Source organism: Leptonychotes weddellii, chromosome 5 (genome assembly GCF_054177405.1).
Source record: "Leptonychotes weddellii isolate Sample4059 chromosome 5, ASM5417740v2, whole genome shotgun sequence".
NCBI classification, from domain to species: domain Eukaryota; kingdom Metazoa; phylum Chordata; class Mammalia; order Carnivora; family Phocidae; genus Leptonychotes; species Leptonychotes weddellii.
This window is the reverse complement of record NC_138373.1, coordinates 49,630,120-49,653,302: the sequence shown is the minus strand read 5'-3', so window position 1 is coordinate 49,653,302 and position 23,183 is coordinate 49,630,120. Positions and strand designations below refer to the sequence as shown.

General features: G+C 39.0%; 1 protein-coding gene and 1 pseudogene across 5 annotated transcripts in view; both read left to right on the top strand.

Moving 5' to 3' along the window:
• Positions 1-23,183, top strand: part of RSU1 (Ras suppressor protein 1) — a 172,560-nt gene that overhangs the window by 106,754 nt on the left and 42,623 nt on the right. The gene's annotated exons all lie outside the window — the stretch shown is intronic.
• LOC145721655 (ADP-ribosylation factor 1 pseudogene) lies at positions 10,844-18,545 on the top strand (annotated as a pseudogene).

Genomic DNA, 23,183 nt, shown 5'->3' with positions numbered 1-23,183 from the left:
TATTATCAACAACTATATGCCAATAAATTAAGCAACCTGGAAGAAGTGGATGCCTTCCTAGAAAGCTGTAAACTACCAAGACTGAAACAGGAAGAAACTGACAACCTGAATAGGCCAATAACCAGTAATGAGATTGAAGCAGTGATCAAAAACCTCCAAAAAAACAAGAGTCCAGGGCCTGATGAATTCCCTGGGGAATTCTACCAAACATTCAAAAAAGAAATAATACCTGTTCTCCTGAAGCTGTTTCAAAAAACAGAAGCAGAAGGAAAGCTTCCAGACTCATTCTGTGAGGCCAGCATTACCTTAATCCCCAAATTAGGCAAAGACCCCATCAAAAAGGAGAATTTCAGACCGATGTCCCTGATGAACATGGATTCCAAAATCCTCAACAAAATCCTAGCTAATAGGATCCAACAATACATTAAAAGGATCATCCACCATGACCAAGTGGGATTTATCCCCAGGATGCAAGGGTGGTTCAACATTCGGAAATCCATCAGTGTGATAGAACACATAGTAAGAGGAGAGAGAAGAACCATACGGTCCTCTCAATTGATGCAGAAAAAGCATTTAACAAAATACAGCATCCTTTCCTGATTAAAACTCTTCAAAGAGTATAGGGATAGAGGGAACATTCCTCAAGTTCATAAAATCCATCTATGAAAAACCCACTGCAAATATCCTCAATGGGGAAAAGCTGAGAGCCTTTCCCTTAAGATCAGGAACAGGTCAAGGATGCCCACTCTCGCCACTGTTGTTCAACATAGTACTAGAAGTCCTAGCAACAGCAATCAGACAACAAAAAGACATAAAAGGTATTCAAATTGGCAAAGAAGAAGTCAGAATCTCTCTTTTCGCAGATGACATGATACTTTATGTGGAAAACCGAAAAGACTCCACCCCCAAATTACTAGAACTCATACAGCAATTCAGTAATGTGGCAGGATACGAAATCAATGCAGAGAAATCAGTTGCTTTCTTATACACTAACAATGCAACTGTAGAAAGAGAAATTAGAGAAATGATTCCATTTACAGTAGCACCAAAAACCGTAAGATACCTCAGAATAAACCTAACCAAAAAGGTAAAGGATCTATACTCTAGGAACTACAGAACACTCATGAAAGAAATTGAAGAAGACACAAAGAGATGGAAAAACATTCCATGCTCATGGATCGGAAGAATAAACATTGTTAAAATGTCTGTGCTACCCAGAGCAATCTATACCTTCAACGCCATCCCATTCAAAATTCCAATGACATTTTTCAAAGTGCTAGCAATACCACTCTTGGCTCTGGATTATTATATTTAAATACTATCGCTAAAAGAACTCTGGGAGCTTATAAAAAAATAAGAAGGCTAATTCCAGGTCTTTATCAGAAGAATATACAACTGAGCTGTAATATCCTGTCAGTCTAGAAAGCAAGGAAGCTATAAAAGACTGTGTCAGAAGAACTCGAGATGCCAGGTTGAAGAGGCAAGCCTCCCATTGGCCAAATCTGGGACAGTTTGGATATCAGTAAGAATAACTAGAGTTTATTAAAACATTTATATGTTTTTACAAAATCTCATTCAAACAAAATGTAAAAAGATTTTTTTTTTTTAGATAATCAGGAAATTTGAATACTGGATATTTGATGATGTTAAGGAATTTTTAGGTTTGGTCATAGTTGGTGATTATATACTTAAATGTTTATGAATGAACTAATATAATTTCTCACATTTGCCTCAGAACAATGTGGTGGAGTTGGAAGGGGGTAAGTAGAAGTGAAAATGAATGAAATAGAACATGCCCTGAGTAGATAGTTTTTGAAGCTGGATGAGTGGGTACATGGGAACTTATATTATTCTCTCGACTCTTGAATATGGATAAAATTTTTCCAAATAAAGTTGAAAATATTTTAAAGAGAATAAAGAATTATGAGTGCCTGTATCATAGTATTATTGTGGAGATAGTGCCTGGTAAGCTCCATATTACATTACTTACCTTAAAAAAGAAAATAAAAATAGCTCAGATCCCGTGCCCTCGATCCCAGGTTTTCCACTCAAGATGTAAAAGATTCTTTCATTTCAGTCAACAGTCTGGAGCTGAAAGGTCCCTGCGGGGCTCTCCTTGGGCCTGACCGGTGCTGACCAAGGGGACATGGGAGGAAAGGGATGAGAGTCAAGGCAGGAGGGAGTGAAAGATGAGTTTGGTCTTATGTACCCTGATTTTGAGGTTTCTGGATAATCCTAAATGGAGAGAGATCTATTAGGGAAGAGGTTTTATGGTCCTAGAATTTAGGAATCCAATTTAGGCTGGAGCTACAGTTCATCTTTCTTTTGGCTGAGTCTTCCCTGGACCCCTCCTTTAATTAGACACTAGCCTGCCAACTAAGGAGGAAAAATTGGTCATAAATATATGTTATATCAGCAGTTTGGTAAATATAAACTTAAACATCCAGCCATGTTTATATATAGCAGTCCTTTTGATAAGACAGAGCTGCCTGGAATCATGTCAATGGATGATCCTCCTGAAAGAGAAAATTGACATTACAGTTAGAGAAATGTAAACCACCTTCACAGATGGAAACAAGGTTACTGCCGTGTGATTTCTTTTATTTACAGGTGTAGGAAAGTTAATAATGAGGGAGATCAGAACAAGGGGAGTAGAAAGGAGATAAAGTGGGACTGTTCTTAAAATTTTCATCTAAGGCCTTTTTGGCCCTACTCCTTACTAGGGAAAGAAGCTGTGTTCAGCTGACCTGTATTTCCAATGTTTTGCTTTACTGTGTTCAAATTTTACAGAAACATAAAGAGTATGAAATCAGAGTGATTATCTAATTTCCCCTCCTTATTTTTCAGATGATGAAATTGAATCCCAAGTGATTAAATGATCTAAGATAGCCTAGCTAGTTAATATCATAGTGTGTTTATTGAACCTTTTCAAGTGCCTGAAACATTTCTCTTACCCAGCACCCATCCTCCCCCACTGACTCGTTAATTCCCACTATTCTGTAGATTTTAGGTCATTGATTCCTTTATGTGAGGAGTCTACCTTCCCCACTGCCCTCACCCCTCAATAAGGTCAAATAATTACAATAGCAGAAAGCAACTACAACTGTTCATTGGACACTTACTATTTAATCATTACAACTCTATGAGGTAGGTACTATAATCTGCATTTTACAGAGAGAGAAACTGAAATACAGGGATCTCAGGGATCTGGAAAGCAGTAAATTTTCCCAGATTCGCTTTTCTAACTATATTCAGTATAGGTAACAAAAAGAAGTAAGGAATAGAAGTTAAGAGCCTTAAATACCAGATGAGACTCTGCCTTGTGGTCTTAAGCTAAGTGCCCAGGGATATAATTATATATGCTAGAGCCAGAATTCAAACACGGTCTTACTCCAAATCTGAGCTCAACGCACCGCCCTCACCTATAATCAGGATACCTTGTGCCTATCTTGGCACTTACTGCTCTTGTAATGTTATGTTTATTTGTGGGATTATATAATACATTTTTTTCCTACTGTATTGGTAACCTTTAGGAGGGCTGAGATCCTATGTCTTTTGGTTCATCATTTTTGCTTAGCTTCTAAGTGCCTAACATCAAGCAGGCTCATTGCATATATTTTTTCATGTGTAAAGTGGAGTTAATAATACAGTATTTTTATACTATTGCACTACACTGTAGTACAGTTGCACTGTTATAAGAACTGTGAGAGAATGCACATATGGTGCACACTAGTTCATGTCCATTGGTAAGTAGTCATTAATGGAGTGGCTTTAATTATAATAAACAGGCTTAGAGGTCACTTAGCTTAAGACCACAAGGCAGAGTCTCATCTGGTATTTAAGGCTCTTAACTTCTATTCCTTTCTTCTTTTTGTTACCTATACTGAATATAGTTAGAAAAGTGAATCTGGGAAAATTTACTGCTTTCCAGAGCTGATTTCTTAACTAGATAGACAGCTAAAGTATAAGCTTCATCCTTGCCAAGTGTTGGTTTCATCCTTGAGACCAAGACAGATCCAGAGTCTTTACAATACTGTGGTAGTTAACATAACTCTCTGAACTAGTCTCTTGGGCACGGACCATTAGGAAAGGCTAAGGTAAATATTTTCAAAATAACATGTAGTTTGAAGGTGTCGTTATTAATGTCCTTATTCAATTACAGCAGGAGGTGAGTTGGTCTTTAAGATGCATTTGTTTCTACATGTATTCCATGTCGTCTTGTATATATTTTGTGTGGTGCAGATAGGATTTATTATTTCAAATCATATCCTTGAACTTAGTTCAGCAGTGTTATCTCTAGGGTATAGAGATGCATTTGGCAAGTGATTAGCAATGTATTCTGGTATGCAAGAACCTAGCTGTAGAATAAAAATCGAGTTATAAAATTAATCTATAAAATAGTCACAGTTAAAATGGTGAAGAGACCAGAATTAATCTTAAGAAAGCACAAGACAAAATGCAGATATCCTAAAATCAAAAATAGTAGTGTTCATTAAAGTGACAATTATTTAATTCCAAGGACAGACACATTATAGTCTAAAAATATATTTCAGATTCACAATTGACTAGCTATTTTATGTGGCAGAATACCAGCTTTGCATATTTATTAAAATTATTCATAACTGCGTAGCTGCCCAGATGAACTGTTGAGTTCTTGTTCCTTGATTCAATATATTATCTTGTCCATTTTATCATGGCATGGTAATAGAAATTTGTCTAAATTTTAGAATGATCCATGGAATATTTTCAGTATCAGCATCTCCCAAATACATATTTTATCATTTCTGTTTTGCCTAATGTGTTCTTTTACATAGCTTTAGGAAAAATCATCTATCTCCATAGGAAAATTACAAGGTTTTTTTTCTTTAGGGGATATATTTCGGACAGAATTCTTTATTTAATATGAAAAGGTACTGTATCATCAATCTTTAGGTATCAAAATATTCCTGTTACCTAAAAATTTGGACAAGATGTGAATTCTTCAGGATAGTAGAGAAACAGTAGAAGTTCATAATCTTTATGCAGATTTTAGGGAGAACTGTGTTTGCTTTAGATATTATTTGTTGAGTAGGGTGTTGCTGTGGTCAGTCAGTGTGACAGTGTAGTTGGGATGGTGAGTTCTGGAGTCAGACTACCTTCATTTCATATCCTAAATCCACCACTTATGATTTATTTTTTAAAATTTGGAGCACTGATTCTCTCTCTTCTGGAAGGTTGAATAATAGTGTCTGCCTAATAGGGTTGTTAAAGAAGATTCTATGAGATAATGCATGTGGAGTACTGAGAACTGTGTTGGACACATAGTAAACACTCAATAAATGTCAATGAATAAATAGTGTTAATCATAATACCATATCATGGAATGCCACGAAGTGTGGGCTATGGTTTTAGCAAGAATATGCATAAAGAGATACTAATCTCCAATAACACGTCTCTAAATTGGTAAAAACTTAGAGGATGATATTAGGAAAGAAGAATAAAACCTCTTTAGATTAGAATATTAATTACACTGGAGTTCAGAGAAGCCTCAGACAATCGAATTTAGTCCCCTCTCTGTATGGGTGGAAAGCACAGCTGTAAAAGGTTAAGTGACCTCCCCAGGATTACCCAGCTAGGATAGCAGACTCCAGCCACGTCTTCTGGCTCAAAGTTGAGTGCTCCATCTGTTTTAAAACACTGTCTTATCCATAGGAACATTCATTGAACCTGTCCTAGATGTCATTGTTTATATATGTGGCTTCTTATCCAGTATATAACACCTCCTTGCTCCTCTTGATTTGGCATCCTAGTTGTTGTTAATCCTCTAGAAATAGCTTTCTATACACCCAAGAGTCATGGAGAAAACAATTGACCGTCCCAGAGCTAGCACTGCGTTCAGCGAGCATGAGCAGCTCTATCTGAATGCCTCCACGGGACAATCGCTATAGCCCTGGGAAAAGGGAATGTCTGTGAAGTTGTGGAGAATTTCCCTGGAGATCTCATAAACTTCTAACATGAAAATGAATCCTTTCTTCCTTATAAATCAGAGTCATGTGTTAAAGGAGATGTATTAGATGCTTCTGAGCTGTTACATTTTAGTGGGTTCTATAAAATTCTCAATAAAGGAAAGGTCAGTGTTTGTACCATAAACAGTGTTCATGAAGGCACATTTAACCCCCCGTCCCTTTTGGGACTCCTGGAGTGTATATAGTACTCGAACTTGCTCTTCTTCGAAAGTGCGCCACTGCCCACCACCTCCCAGAACCACCCCACTGCCCACCTGGGCGTCCTTTTTCTTAGACGTCCTACCCGCCCTGGCCCTGGGACCAGCCCTTCCTGACAGGCGAAAATGAAAAGAGGTGATTTCACCTCGTTAACAGCATGGGTTTAGGGGCTCCACCGCCTTCAGGCTCAGCTGCACTTTCGTATGTGTGCTTCAAGTTAAAAGGTTGTCGGCACACCAGTTTGTGGGGTCCTTCTTCTGTATTTTCATGGAGACCACGCGTGAGACTAAGAAAGACCAATGGGTGACCTTTGCATGCCGACGACACAGGTCGTTGTTCTGTTCGGTGAGTGGCGATTCCTGTGACTTTTCTGGTTGTCAGCGGAGCTCCCGGCCCACCAGCCTCCGGTGCCACACGGTGGGAGAGCTAATGGTCCCGCGCTGGTTCTGGCAGAGTGGTGTGGAGGCTTAATTGAAGAATATTTTTAACCCATTATCAAGAGCATTAGGAGGGAAATGTTCAAAAAGTCTTTCCATTTAAGAAAGTAGATCCCCACATAAGCAAATTATAACCTGAAATAGTAATCCATCTTTATTTTCAATCCCTTCATCTTCCCAAGATAAAGACTCTCCTCTCTGAGGGCATGAAAAGGGGCAGAATCAGCTAGACTGTTACAGATGATTCTCTCCTCCTGTTGTACGTGAACACATAGTGCCCCTTGTTTAGAGCAGGGTGACTTTGAATGGACTGTCCTGACTAAATTGTTCAGAAGGATAGTGAACATGTCTGCTAGCCTAGTCGTGGCACAGAGCGCGGTGGCTGGCAGATACTTACAGGTGTCCAGGCCGCGTGAAGTGCAGGCCACAGTCCAAGGAACCTGAGTGGGCTTTTCCTTATATCATGATTTCTGGCTCCTTTTTTTTTTATACTGAGTCAATATGCTTTCATCCTTTCAAACTTAGAGGGGTTTTTGAGGGATTGCAAAGAGATGCGCCCCAAATTATCACCAGAGCCAGCATCTTAGTCGTGGATTATCATCAAATTTAATCTTATCTTTATCTCCACGGAATAGTCTTTGGCTTGATTTCTTTGATTATTTTGTCTTTTAATTTCAAAATGGCAAGAAAAAGTGCTTCCAGTTTTTTCTTTAATTAAAATAAGTAGAAATTAGCATATGAACTATCAGAGAAAGACTAATTGAAGTCTTGAAGCTTCTTTGCTTTAAAATACACAGAATTTCAACAGGATTTTCATTTATTGATTCTCCTTCTCTGTATTCTCGGATTTTTTTTTTAATTTTGTCAGATAACCAAAAATATACTTCTAAAGCTGTGACCAAAAAATTGCCAAAATTAAAATGCCCAAGAGTCTTTTGAGACTTAAGACAGGTTACAGGCGCCTGGTTGGCTCAGTCAGTTAAGCGTCTGCCTTCGGCTCAGGTCATGATCCCAGGGTCCTGGGATCAAGCCCCACATCAGGCTCCCTGCTCAGTGGGGACTTTGCTTCTCCCTCTCCTTCTGCTGCTCCCCCTGCTTGTGCTTTCTCTCGTTCTCTCTCCTGCTCTCTGTCAAATAAATAAATAAAATCTTTAAAAAAGAGAGAGTTAAGACAGGTTAGAATGTATACATGAAGGATGGTTTAAAAAGTGGCAGTGTAATTTTATTAGGAAAGTGAACATGGAGAAGTCTTTGTGGAATCAGTAAGAAGCTAAGCTATATTATATTATTCAACAAAAATTTAAGGTAACTTCTCTTTCAAGTATGTGGTAGTTGTTCATGATGTCTCTTAAATATTGGAACACAAGGATTTCTAGTCTTTTGTTCCATCAGAAATTCATTCAAAAAATTCACCAATATTTCTCAAAGAAACGTGCTACCTATGGGTACATGTGGTAAAATGGTCAGTGAAAATGCTTTGCCTTAATCTTGTTAACATACAAATGTCAGTCTGATAAATGCAGTATCAGATTATACCAGTATCAAATCGTATCAGCTGTATGAGTGCTGCAGAATGCTTTTGGTCTAAATTTGTAGTTTACAGAAAAGCTGTTATTTCAGAATCTCTCTTGCCTCCTTGTATGGTCAGTTCATTTTAAGCATCTGTAAAAGGCACTTGCAAAATGGAAAAGTTGCCCATTTTTTGGCTGTGTGGACAAAAAAGAAAACATGGAAATGATTGTGTATGGGAATCAGATATTCTGAAAGCCCTTTCACCGTGAAAGACTAGATGCAGAATAAATCAGAGAAACTGACTTTTTAGATGTTTTGTTGAACTTGGAAGAGAGTAAGGGAAATCTCCAAAGGGGCAAAAAGTCTATATAGTAATTGGAACCCGAAGGGGTGTGGTAAAAAGGCCAGGACTGCCCTACTCACCATACCTGTGTAAGGAATTCACAGCTTAACTCCCTTGGGCAAAAAGAGATCAAGAGGTCTGGGGTCTGGGTAATGTTGGAAGCCCAAAACTGAAACACTCTCATAGAGTGAGAACATTCACAAGGAGGTATACCCTCAGAGAAAGTGAGAGCTGAAAAAAAATTGAGCTCACCAGGAAAGGGAGTAGATGAGGAAAATGGTTTTTCCTGTTGCTCTAAGTGGAAGAAAAATAGTTATCATTGTATTCATCATCTCCTCTGACAGTCTGCTACTACAGGCTTATTTTTGGGTGAGTCTGGGGTATAAATTTACAATTCTTACAGGGTCATGGAAACCCTAACCTAAAAAAATTTAAATAACAAATGTCCAGGCTGGCAGAACCCTCTGGTACCTGTTAGATATAAGCATTAAGTCCTCTCTGGAGGAAAGCATTAACAGTCCAGTTCCCTCAAAAATTCCTCCAGATTTAGCGTATACAGGGTTACCATAAAAAATACCGAATACTCAACACAGCAACCTAGGAATTACCAAATGGGGAATAACACAAGCCATAGGTCACCAAAGTCAACAAAAACAGTAAATAGACTAGGTCCCTGATGCCCTAAGGACACTGGAATGCTGATTTTGAATATGAAACACATGCACGGAAGTACATAAAGAAAAAAATCAAGGCAGGAATAAGAGACCATCCAAAATGTTCGGGAAGATTTGAAAAGGAAGTGAATAGAATTACAAGGAAAAAAATAGAATCATGAGACATAAAAACTCAGTAGGTTGGTTAAGTAGAGGGTCACACACAGCTGAGGAGAGAATGAATGGATTGGAAGATCACGAGAGGTATCACCCCACGTGAAGCCCAGAGAGACAAAGGAGGTGAGAAATAGTCCAGAGTAAGATGTAGGGATGAGAGAAGGAAAGGATGGAACACAGGTCAATTTGGAATTCCAAATGTTAAAATATTGAAAATGGGGGGAATGGTCAAGAATTGAAGGGTCTTGAAACTTCATCATAATAACAATTTAATGAATAAATAATGAAAATTTTGTTTCTATTATAATAAGCTTGATACAGTTTCGCAGATGCTCTTTGAAGATGCAAGACTTCAGGGCCAGATACAAAGGACTTTATTACAGTGCATTAAGCCTCCTGAGCTATATGTTCAAGCCTATCCCCTATGCTCCCCAAGTCACATGGGGGTGATGCAGAGTGGGTTGTGTAGGAAGTCTGAGGCACATCCAGAGACCCCAGTCTTTTAAAATGGACTGTAAGCAAATCTGCTCTTTGGCCAGCAAAGAGAGACATTATTTTATCTCCAGGAAAGTAAACAGATCTGCTCTCTGTGCCAGAGGGGGAGACTCTGTCTTCTAAGGTTGTTTGCTCTGCAGACATCCTTGTAAAGTTATTTAGGGTGTAAAGATAGAATTTCCCAGAAATGTTGAAAGATTAGCATGTTCATATAGAGTGAATACACTGTATACCAGGCAACACAAATACATATTTAGACATATCATGGTGGGAGGGCAGGACATCAAAGACAAAAGAGGAGTCGTTAAAAGCAACCAGAGAGAAAAGATAGTTCAAATTGACGGGCTAGTTCTGGTTGCTTGTTTGGAAAAGCAAAGGGTCAAGAATAACCAAGACCTTCCTAAGGAAGAACCAGAAGAGGAGAGATGAGAGGTCTTGCCTTATGGAGATCAAGGTCTGTTATAAACCTTGAGTAATGAAGTATGAAGTATGAGTAATGAAGAGTAATGAAGACTGAGGAATTAGGGTATTAGTGTAGACAAAGAAACCACTGGAACTGTATAGAAAGCCCAGACATGATATATGCATGCGTGCAAACTTGGTTTATGGCAGCATGCGTGTTGCAGATCAGTGGAAAGAGGAGGAACTGTCCCCTTAGCAATGCAGTTGCAGGATTATACACGTGGAGGAAGAAAAATGAAACCAGATTGTGACATGTAAAGAAAATCAGCCCAGGTAGATTAAATATTTGAATCTTTAAATCATGAAACCAACTTTTAAAAGGAAAGCAAAACTATGGAATTTTCAATGAACCAAAAAAAAAAAAAGAAATGAGTGAGCAAGAGAGAGCCCCTCTGGGAGCTGAAGGAAGAAACTGACAACAAAGGTGATGTTGCTGAATGCTCTCTAGCTGTATGTGCGGATGCATGTGTATCAGACTGTATCACACACATCGTGATGGAAACTGTTGATGAAGATGAGGCTGCAAATTTAAGACCTCAGGCAAAACCGGGAAATGGAGGCGGGAGCGAAACCAACGCATGGCTCAGAGCAGTAGCCTCGCCGCTGCTGCTGCCGCCACCAAGGGTTTCTCTGGCCAGTGTTGCTCCCACCCGCCTACAGCATGGGAAATATCTTCTCAGACCTCTTCAAGGGCCTTTTTGGCAAAAAAAAAAAAAAAAAAATGCGCCTTCTCATGGTGGGCCTGGATGCTGCGGGGAAGACCACCATCCTGTACAAACTGAAGCTGGGTGAGATCGTTACCACCATTCCCACCATAGGCTTCACCATGGAGACGGTGGAGGACAAGAATATCAGCTTCACCGTGTGGGTCGTGGGTGGCCAGGACAAGATCCGACCTCTGTGGGGTCACTACTTCCAGAACACACAAGGTCTCATCTTTGTGGTGGACGGCAACGACAGAGAGCGTGTGAACGAGGCCCATGAGGAGCTCATGTGGATGCTGGCGGAAGATGAGCTTAGGGTCCTGCTGGTGTTCGCCAACGAGCAGGACCTCCCCAGGGGCATGAACGCGGCTGAGATCACGGACAAGCTGGGGCGCGGTCCCTGCGCCACAGGAACTGGTACATTCAGGCCACCTGTGCCACCAGCGGGATGGGCTGTATGAGGGACTGGACTGGCTGTCCAATCAGCTCCGGAGCCAGAAGTGAGCCACGCCCCCGCCCCTCCTTCCACCCTGCTTTACTCTCATGTGGTGTGAGTGCCAGAAGCTGTCTCCATGGTCGGTCACAGTGTGCTTCACCATGCTGTAAATGTGCAGACGCAGCCTGCAGCCGGGTTTTTATTTAATGTAAATAGTTTTTGTTCCCAATGAGGAAGTTTCTGGTACTCCTATGCAATATTACTCAGCTTTTTTTATTGTGAAAAGAGAATCAACCCACTGTTCAGTACTGAGAAGGGATGTTAGGCACGCGGGGCCTCCAGGAGTCGCTGTGTCCAACCAGCCTGGCACGCCTCCTCTGGGCGTTAGATCTGTGCTGAGATCCATTTTGGTGGTTGGTTTTTAACCTGAACTCAGTGCATTTTTAAAATCGTTACAAATACAAGATAAGGAGAACACTTGAACACACAGAAGGGAGAAACATGCCTAGTGTCGGTTCTGCAGTGGCGGCCAGTCTAGCCCACCAGTGATCTGTTGCCCGTCGGGAACATGAGACACGGCAGAACCAGCCACGGTCCATTCTGCATGGTCACGATAGGGTCCCTGTGATTGGCTCTGTCTCGGGTCATCCCGCATCCCCTAGCGTTTGTGCTTGTACTTGTGCTCACACAGCCGCCTAGGAGACAGGCTGGGGGCTGCGGTCACTGCTCACGGACTCCTTGGAGGGACCCCGGCCTTCCCTTGGGTCGGCGTGGGCACTCTGGCTTGCTCCAGGCTGCCTGGGGTCTCACCAGCAGGAGTGCGGGTGGGCGGGCCATCACCCTAGAGCCTCAGCCCCCGGAACTCCTGTCTACATGTGCTTTCACTCCCTCAGCCTGCAAGGGTCGGATTTGCCATCGAAACAACGACCTCTACTGTTTTCTTTTGTATTTTGATAAACACTGAAGAAGCTGGAGCTGTTAAACTTTATCTTGGGGAAATCCTCAGAACTGGTTTATTTGGTGTCGTGGAACTGCTTACTGCTTTCAACACACGATTAATAATCAACTGTTTTGTATACTCGTTTTCAGTTTTCATTTTGACAAACGAGCACTGTACTTATAGCTACTAGAATAAAATCTCTTAACTATTTAAAAAAAAAAAAAAACGGGAAGTGGAAAATTTGTGGATGTAATTTCTTTAGCTGAGGGTGACCGCGGAGGTGACTTGGTACTCTGGGGGCTGACCAAGGCCTTCCAACGGACACAGGGTCTGTCCCTGCACTCTGGCATTGAAACATGCAAATGCAAAGCCATCCGAAGGATCCTTTCTGAAACTTTAAGACCTAAGGACAGTGGTCATAGGTTTTTATAAACGAGACCACCAGGCCTCCTGCACGAAGACTTTGTATTCAGCTTTGTTTAATGTAGATTTGAAATTAGCTTTTTCATAAAATAAAAGAAACCCAGAATGCAAAAAAAAAAAAAAAAAGGGGGGGGGGAAGCATTTCTTAACACCAAGTGCAAAAAAAACACAAACTGTGCAAAGGAAAAAAAATTGATAAATTCAACTGTATCAAAATAAATGTTCACTTTATCAAAAGGATATGCTTAACAAATTGAAAAGACAAGCCACAGTGGGGAGAAGTAATCTGCAACACATATCGCTGAGGATGGATTAGTATCTAAAACAGATAAAGAAATTATATGAATAAAATAACACTAGGTCAGAGGTATGAAAAAACATTTCAATGAAAAGGAAACATTAACGGTGAAGAAACAGGAAACACAATCAGCCTCATTAGTGATCAGAGAACTACAAATTAAAACCACAGTGATACCATTTTATATTTACCATTTTGACAAGATTAAAATTTAGAACAGTACTGTTTGTGGGGAAGGATGAGAATAGCAGGGATTCTCACATACTTATCATCTCATTCCCTTCAAAGATCCAGGCAGCCAAATAAAGTCTGACATTCCTTGTGTTGTATTACATGTGAGGAGAAAAGTAACTTAACCAAAAAGTTACTCTTCTTTCTTAATAAACACCAAGTTATCTTTGATGCCAAAATATTCTCTGATCAAATCTTGAACATGGGGACAGACTTGGTTTATATTTTCAAGGGGAAAGAAAGATCTGCTGAGAAAGATCTGCAGCATTACCAGATGACACTGGTTTTGTTGTTGTTTTAAATCTCAACCCCCAAGTTGAGTAGATAATTCAAAAGACAACGTTAAGGAAGAGTCTTCTCACATATATTGTGGTTTTATTTCTGTTGTAATTGAAGTTGACGAATTGGCATACAAAATGAAAAATCAAAAAAACCCAAGATGCACAGTGATTAGAGGAAAGGAAAAGGAGGCATAAGCCACTAAAACTCCTTGTGTTTGAGATGAAGAGAAATGATAGCACAATACCCGATTATCCGCTAGAAGAAGAATCCAGTGGACGATCACGCTGTGCCTTGGCGTGGGCCAAGGAGGACTGCCGACTTTGATGATCATGGGTTCAAGAGCTGTCTGTGGGGGTGACCCTGGGCAGCTGGAGGAAATTGTGGGAGAGGAAGAATGAGAATTTTCCAAATTCTCAGTTATGCATGCACACACAAAAATCTGATTGAGAAGAGTAAGCTCTAAAATTGTTTACTGAATTGTTCTTATTGTTGAGTATGATTAAAGTGTGGCAATATTAAAAAATGACCCAAAAAACCCCCATAAAGCTAAAAATCTAACCTAGCATAACTACATAGAGAATGTTGCCTGGTTCTTTCAATTACTAGCTTTTGAATAACTTTCAGTATCCAGTGAGGTCTATGTGTATATACTCCTGTTATCCAGCAGCCTGTTTATTAAAAAGTTCTTAATGCATGAATTAAACTAGATAATCAAGTTAGTTACCAGGTTAGCCAGATGAGCTCTGGGAAGTACTGCAAGTTACCATTTTGGGGAGAAATTTCTCAGCTCAGATTAGAACACTTGTCAAACTTAGTGGCAGGAGACTAGGTCTGAATCAGTATTTCTGCCTGGAAGTCACATAACCTCTAGGAGAGATTAATGTGGTTAGTATTGGACTCTGTATTCTCTATCAGCTAAGTATGTGCACTTGTCATTCATATTTTGTTTTTAGCTTGTAACACTGACAGAAAAATCTCTGTGGAATAAAGAACCAGTTTCCTGAGTGTATGAAGCTATATTGTATTTGCATATTTCCAGGATTTAAAGGGAAGGGTGTTTTTACTTGAAACACTATTTATCTGTTTGTTCTAATTTTTTGGTACTGAAAAACACTGATAGCTATGAACATGTCTGGCTCACATTTTATTTCTGCTGATTCTAATTTTGTTGATTAAATAGTACAAGAATGAGAATTTTTTTTTTTATTAAATGACCTATCTCCAAGAATTTTTTCGTAAAAGCCCTGAGTAAAATTTGTCACTTTTGCCAAAGCCACTTTTCTTTTTGCATTACATAATGTGTTTATGGAAGTACACCGTAAGCTAATTCTGTAAGGTCAGGTAAGCGCTTGCAGCTTTACCCCTGTTAATTCAAGAATAGGATTGGGCATATGCTATGTATGCTTGGTTGGTCGAGGGTGCATGATGGAAAGGAATTCTGCAGTTACCAAGAAATCACTTGTTGAAACACATCGATTTCATGACAACCCCACCCGACAGCTACTGGTCAGAGCCTTGAAAGAAATGGGGTTCTTTTAGCTCACCTTATTTGCTTTATTTTGTACATGATTATAATCCTCTTAACAAATAACCAATGAAACAAAAACTTAACCTCATTTATAATAGCGGTGATTGGAAATACCAGAGTGCCCCATAGCCTATGATTGGGGAAGTCATGATGCAGCAGTCTGATTGAGTGCTAGACAGCCATTTAATGCTGTGTAAGACCAATGGGTTTGGGGAATTTTCGTAATATATTACAAATTTAAAAAGCAGACTCTGTACCTGTACTTAATGCAAATGTGTATTTAAAAAAGTTTTGAAGGATACACTTTAAATATCAATAGTGTTGTCAAGTGGTAGGATTGCTCTTTACGCTTTCTGTTCCTTCCTGATTTTTCTCTAACTGTGTGCAACTTAATTCATCATTTTAAATAACAACATGTAAATGTTCTAATAAAATTTCGTAAATAAAAGTATTAAGGAAAAAAGGAAACATACTTCCTGTATTTTTGTTATTATAGCACTATTCAAAGTGATTATTATAGAGTTGTTAGATATGCATTATATATACATATATACAAAATTATATATATAATTATAGGATTATTGAGCATGTATGCCACATACTCTGCTAAGCCCTTCATGTAAGTTTTTTTATTGATTTCTCAGGATAATTTATGAAGTTGAAGGAAAATATAATCATCCCCACTTTATAGATCAGCAAACTGAAGCTTTAACCGATTAAGTTTTTTTGCCCTCAGTAATGCAGCTACTGAGTGACAGAGCCCAGCTTTGAACCAGAATCTGAGACCCAAGCCCATGTTCTTAAGCTTTTGCCTCTATCATCCCATGACTGGTCTTCCATGTCTCACTGTGGAAGAAGATACAAACTTCATTTGAGCGAAAATTTTAAGGACTGTCACAATTGAATTGGGTGGTTCACCCCTATATTATATTCTCGAATATCCATTGAGTGATGATTAGATTGTATTTTGCACATTTTATGGAATGATGCAAAATGTATGTTTCTTTTTAGGAAGGAAAAGGTATATGTGGGTTGTATCAATGATTGTGATTTTGAGATATATACTGACAGATTTCCTTCCTTTTGGGGTGTATGTGTGTATGTGTGTTTGAAGTTTGGAATAAGCACAATGAGCCGCACAGGGCAAACCATTTGTGCTACAAGGTCATGATGTGACCCTCTGAGGCTGTGCAGCTGACGTTACCAGAGGGCATATGGAAGGAAGGGCACTGCTAACACAGAATCTCATGTGTTTAGGAACCCAAGATGGGGTGTATGTGAGAACACTGTTTCCAGGACCAGCCAAGGCACCCATCAGCTCTGGTGTCACATTTGAGCCTCAGTGAACTTTTGTGACATCCCTTCAAGAGTACCGTTCTTTCCCACTCTCTATAAGATTTCCAAAAGCACATCTCAGTAACTAATCCACAGAAAATGCAGTCTTGTCTGGCATTATCTTCTGCCTGCTTTTCTGAAATCAAGTACAACTAACTTCAATCAAATCATAATAAAAAATTGTGCTAAGAGAATAAAATTACACTCAACATATCTAGTCAGAGAGCTCTTTAGGCTGTTAAGCGTTTAGCGGATACATATTTGCATACCCAAGTATAATGTTGCAGATTTTTAAGCCATTGAATGAATGAATATTTAAGAAAAAGAACTCGCGATTGTTTTAGTTCATGCGCATAGTTTCCAGCACATTTATACTCACCCATCCTGTGTGGAGGCGAGGCGGAAAGCCTCATCACTACTATATGAAGCTAACAGTGGTTCTTATTTTTATGTTTTACACACCACACACACAATATGCACACAGAGTATTGTTTTGTGGGATGAGTTATGTGTAGGAGTCTGCGAGATCTATTTGCATCCTGGCTCTGTCCTAGTTGTGTATCCTTAGGCGCATCAGTGAACTATCCTGTATATCTCATCGACTTTAAAATGGAGATGCCGTTCATAGCCTAGTTTATTAAACAAACACTTATTTATTAAATATATTAATATGTCAGGGAGGCATCATTCCTTCTCTTTTTTTCACTTGCCCCTGTGAGCACTATTTGAGTCTTTGGAAAGATTTTTTTTTTCCATTGGTGACTCAAAGTTTAATGGTTTGTCTCTCTGCTCCACTCCTATTTTGTGCCCTAGATTTTTCTCAGTTCTCCCTTTTGTATTTTCCTGCTTTTTAAGAAAGAGTTTTTTGAAAATTAACAGAAGACCCTCCATTTTGCATCTAATGCAATAAAATAAATACATGTTTGGAAGTCATATAAGTTTTTTCAGTTCAGAAATTATGTACATATAACATGCATCCCTTAAGCATGTAGCTCCCTGAGTTTTGAGAAATGACTATATCCATGTATCAAGCACCCCAGTCAAGATAAAGAACATTCCCGTCACCTTGGGAAGTTTGGCAAAAGCTTGTCTCCGGATATGGTTCATTTCTCCAGATTCTGACTTGATTTTCTTGCTTTGGAGCAGGAACATCATCTCCTCATATTGTCTCTGCCTCGGAATAGACTTTCTAAATGAGCCCCTTTCGCTGATGACGTGCTTTTTGAATGGGAGACAGTTTACTTGCTTTTTCTGTATTTTTCCTGGTTCCCCGCCCCCCCCCAATGTCTCTCTTGCCATTACTAAATTCCGCTGGTAATATGTTTTATGGTTTAACACCACTATGATTCAGCCTCCAAAGAGGTCACATAAGGGTTATGAAGTGTTTCATGTCAAACATTTCGGTGTTGTCCCTGACATTATCTGACCCCTGCCATTACTCAGAATTTACATAGTTCTTGTGCATTCAAGTCTTTCTCCCCCTCAACAATTAGTAAAATGTACTGAAAGTCAGGAGATTGTCAATTGTAGGAAATTCAACTCTGACAAACCAGCTATTCCTATGCAGTGGAAATATTTTGCTTATTTGCCTTATTTTTTTTCCTCCTGCACATACTTGATGATTCTTTAATTAGTACAGAACTCTCCATCTTGTGTTTTAAGTTAATTATCTGTGATTTTTTAAAAGCCTTCATTAGATACACAAAGGATAACCATAAGTAAAGTTTTTAAAGTATTATTGAAAGTCGCCATCCATAATTCTATTTTTATTTTTTGAATCAGTGACTAAACCAATACTTTTGGAATAATATGTCAAATGAGCATTGCTTATTGGAACTATTTTAAAAAGATCTAAAGCATGTTTGTTCTACCTTCCCTGTGTATTTACACCTCCTCGATTTTGCTTTATGAGTAGCAAAAGCAAACTGTCACTATTTGCTGTAAATTGAAACTTTTAATAATTATGTCTGTTCCTACCACATTTGTCAGCTTTGAATATTCTGTCAGTAGAAAATAAAAATAGCAGGGAAACTCAGCAGCCGTGACACGGAGAATTTATCTGCTTATGCTAAAGGAAGGTAAAAAATATATATATATACATATATATATATATATATGTGTAATCTTGAAGGGTGAGCATTTGGCATTTTTCCTTCAAATGATGTAAATTTGAACTGGCTCTTCCTTGAATAAATTTTAGATGAAAAGTTGGCAAAACTAAATGAATAAGTTTCATCACTAAACACAGAGCACCTTTTTAACCTAGAAAGCGAAGAAATAAAGAGGCTATTTCAGATCACTTATTCAATCATATATGCCTTGTTTGACATAAGCTTGAAAAATAAATTTGGAAGTAGATCGAAAGAAACAGGATAGCGCAGTAGTAAAAACTTGGACGCATATAGCATTTAAATTTTTAAACTATTTCATAGTAAAAATTCATGTGCGGAGGATCATCTTGGATATGTGACAATAAAAAATTAATTTATCTAATAAAGATGATTCAAGTAAATCAAATCTAAATAAATTCCATAGTTCACATTTTTTGTTTGTAAATCAGGTGTGTCCGTTATAAATATTAAAAACATGAATGAATATATATTATGAAAAATTCACTGCTTTCTTTCTTTTAGATAAAAACAGTCTTTCAGGACTTTCTCTTGTTGCTGATTTTCAGTTAAATTTAAATTCAATTCTTGCCGTTGTGCCTCTTTCTTTTCTGTACCTGTCTGTCTCTTCCTGAAAGAGACCTTTATCATTATTGTCATCAACAAAAGTGAACATTTATAAAGCACCTATTGGGTGCCATGTTTGATAAGCATGGACAGTAGGTCAGTATTTTGAGTAGGAAGAAAAACATTGTTAAAATCGTGCTTCACTGTGCTACTGTACAGTCTTTATTTAAACCTCTATTGGAACAGAAAGGTGATTAATGAGACACTGTGAGCCTGCTTATTATCCCGTCAACCTTGTGATGTGCCTGCAAATACGGAGCATCTTTAAAATAACCATAATGAGCAAAGGAGATGGTCTCTGCTTTTACAGAGTGGACATGCCTGCATGTTTTAATTTAGTTTGGTATTAGTGTTATTTCATTATTACAGATTGAGCCTGAGGGAAAGAGCAAGTTAATTTTGTCACATGTAATGAGATAATTGCGTACATGTAATTTGACAAAGCATTCTACAGGTGTGTTATGCAGTGATGAGAAATGCCTACTCCTGATTCATCCTTTGTAGGGAGTGGAGTTGGAAAAGAGTTTCAGAGAGCAGAATGTGTTTTGTTTTTTAAACAGAAGTCCTAAAATAGTGTTAAATACTATAAAAATTTTTGATGGTGGGACGCCTGGGTGGCTCAGTCATTAAGCATCTGCCTTCAGCTCAGGTCATGATCCCAGGGTCCTGGAATCGAGCCCTGCATCGGGCTCCCTGCTCGGCGGGAAGCCTGCTTCTCCCTCTCCCTCTCCCCCTGCTTGTGTTCCCTCTCTCGCTGTGTCTCTCTCTGTCAAATAAATAAAATCTTAAAAAAAAAAAAAAAAGTTTTGATGGTGTCAGGTTGGGAATTTATTTTATCACTGTGTGTGAGTGGGTTTATTTGCTTGTTTCCAATAAATGTCCTTATGTCTTAAAAAAAATTTCATTTCAATCAAGATTAAGGAGTGATTTCCAGTAAAATTGGGCTGCTAGGCAAACATTAATGATTTGTGAAGAGAGTTGTGTTTTTTTCCTGCAGAGGACTTTCATATTGAGATCAGTGAAGAATTTGGTTGTGGTCTGTCCACCCCCCTACAAAAGTCACTTGCCTATGAAGAACTTGGTAGGGAAGAGAGGAGAGGATAATTCTCCTCCTTGGCATTTTTTCTGTCCTGATTTGCAAGATAGTGGTAACAAAACCTATGATTTAGTTTTCTTTCTTTTTGTGCCTCAACTGTGTAGCAAAGTTAAAATTTTTGTTTTTGTCTTCTTTTATTAGCTCTGGTTTTAAGTACCTCTTAGAATTTACAGAGCTCTGTCTTGTGTTCTTTCAGGGTTTTTAAATACTGATAAGATTCTTCCCTTTGAAGGTGCTTTTTCTTTTTAATTTTGTTAATTGATTTGGATAAATAAGTTATCCCAGTTGTTTGGATACTGAAGGCATAAGATGCATATCTCAGGGAAGGAGAGTGATTTAATTCCCAGTTTTCACACATGCTGAATATGGTGCCTTAGTGATTCACAAGGACCCCTTCTAATCTCCGTTCTGTTAGGGTGTTTATCTTGCTTATGAATAAATTTGAGTGAAAAAGCTTTTTAAGTTAAAGCTGCATTGATGGTTCAAAAAATAAATTAAAAATAAAAATGAGATTAAGTCTTTGATTTAGGAGGTTCATAAGGTTCTTGTGGTATTTTTTTAAAGAAATATTTAAATGGATTTCCCTTAACTCTTTAAAAGTTTCAGGACAGAATCTCATTTTATAGGACACGTAGCAGAAAGAAGAAGAGGAGTGTACCACCTCCTCATAAATATATGGAAGCTAAAAGTCCTCTGGCATCACTAATGCTTTTATACTTTGTGACTTGGACAGACTCAACACTTTCTACCCCATTGTTTACTGTTTTTACTAGTTAGGTTAAGCAAAGCTAGTAATTAGAAAACAGCATCTTGCTTTTCAACAGTAATTATGGAAACTCTTGTTATAAATCCTTTATATTGAATCCAGGTACAGTTCATTCTCTGTAAGCCATTGCTTTTAAGTCTAAGAGTGGATCAGTGAATTTCCTATTTAATTTCAGAAAAAAATGAGTATTTGCTGTTTATTTTGGCCATCTGCATACTTGCCTCCCTTACTGTTGTCTCCTTCCTGCTTCCTCAAGTTAAAAACTTGACTAATTGGAGACTACAGCTTCTGTTCCTCCACGTAGCTCCAGTCACAGGCTCGTAACAAGCTTTGACATCTCCTCACAAGCAGCATGAAGGAGAAAAGCAATAAGCAGTATATCCGGAGAGTCAGCAAATTGGCAGAGCATCTGAGAAATCAGATTAGCTGACCTTGAGAGTTTTAACTGTCTTTAACACTGTCTTCGTTTCCCAAAAATGATCAGCCTTTGAGAGACTGAAGAAAGAAGCGATTCAGAGAAGACCTCAGTCAGAAGCAAGCCCTTAGCTTAGTAGCCAGTCCAGTTCCTGCTTACGTGTGGGTCAAAGATTAACTAGTCAGATGCCAAAGAGCTCACATGCTGTTGCTTCTTTACTGGCTTTATTGAGAGAGAATTCACCAACCATACAACTCACCCATTCAGAGTGTACCATTCAGTGACTTCTAGTATATTCATCCAGTTTACGTCCAGACCGTTCTCCAAAGGGTGTGCACCATTTTACGTTACCGCCAGAGCCATGGGAGGGCTCCAGGGTCTCCATGTCCTGGCCGTCACATGCTGTTAGATGTGTTGTTGATTATAGCCATCCCAGTGGATGTGAAATGGGATGGCAGTTTTAGTTGGATTTCCATCATGGTTGTGGTGTTGAGCGTGTTTTCATGTGCTCATTCACAGGCTTTCATGTTGTGAGTTACGTGATCTCACAAACTGATGCTCACTACCATCGTACCTGATGAAACTACTCCCCCAAAGTGTCTGCGAATGTGTGCCGTGTCTGTCCTAAGAGCTTTGGGCCCTGCCGTGGTGGGTGCAGGCTAGAAGGAGGGACAAAACTTGTTAACAAATATATGAAATGAAGTCTTTGGGGAGCTATGATGGAAGGAGGTGGGGCAGAGGACAGTGGGATCATAAGGGGTGGAAGGGTTTACTTCTGGGGAGAAGGGGTTTGATCAAGAGGGAAAAACATGGCAGAGGTGGTATTGGTTATGCTGTGAACAGTTCTGTCTCGGGCATTGGACCAAGAAGGGGGCTCTAAGGGTGAAAAGACACAGCTCCTGACGATGTGAAGAGCCATCAGTGGCCATTGTGGATCTTGATTCTTGACCATCGAAATGCTGCAGGCCACAGTTTCATAAAGCACTGCTGAGCTGGTGTCTTTCTCCTTGACTACAGTCCTCATGATTGGGGAAAGTGCTTCCTCATATCAGTTAAGACGGGGCAAAATAGCACTAAGCAGCTGAACAAGAGCTGTGTCCATCTGGTCCAGAAGCTGCTTTTGTTATTGTTGTTGTTTTTGAATGCCTGTGAGGATTTCTTTTCGTGCCTGATTGATATCTGGGGGGGGGAAAAGTCCTTTTAGAAAAAAATGTGATTTGTAATCTTAAATTTAGGAAATACCAAATGACCTCCCTAGGTCTTTTGCATGTATAAAACATTTTTTTTCGTAAACTATATTACTATTTTCCCTGATTATATGTTTATTTTCAGGGTTTGTTTTGTTTCTCATTCTCTTTCTGATAGCAATTATAATGGTTTTGGAGAAAAAGATCAGCTGTTGTACTAAATCTCACCTAGAACACTTCTGCCTCTTAAAGATATTCCAAGATTGTCTTCGAAAGATGTACAGGAGAAGTGACTCTCCGCATCCCTGACGAGCTCAAATCCTCATTTATGTTTACTAAATTTGCAACTCTGACATGCTATTTTAGAAAGCCATATAATGTTTTTGCCAATTGGTTCTGAGGTTTGATGGCTTAAGGAGAAAGAGATTTGCGTCCTGAACCTTACCAACATTGCTTTATTCCCCCCTGAAAGAGGGTTGCTGAGAAATCAGCACATTTAAATATTGACACACAATTTCCTTGATT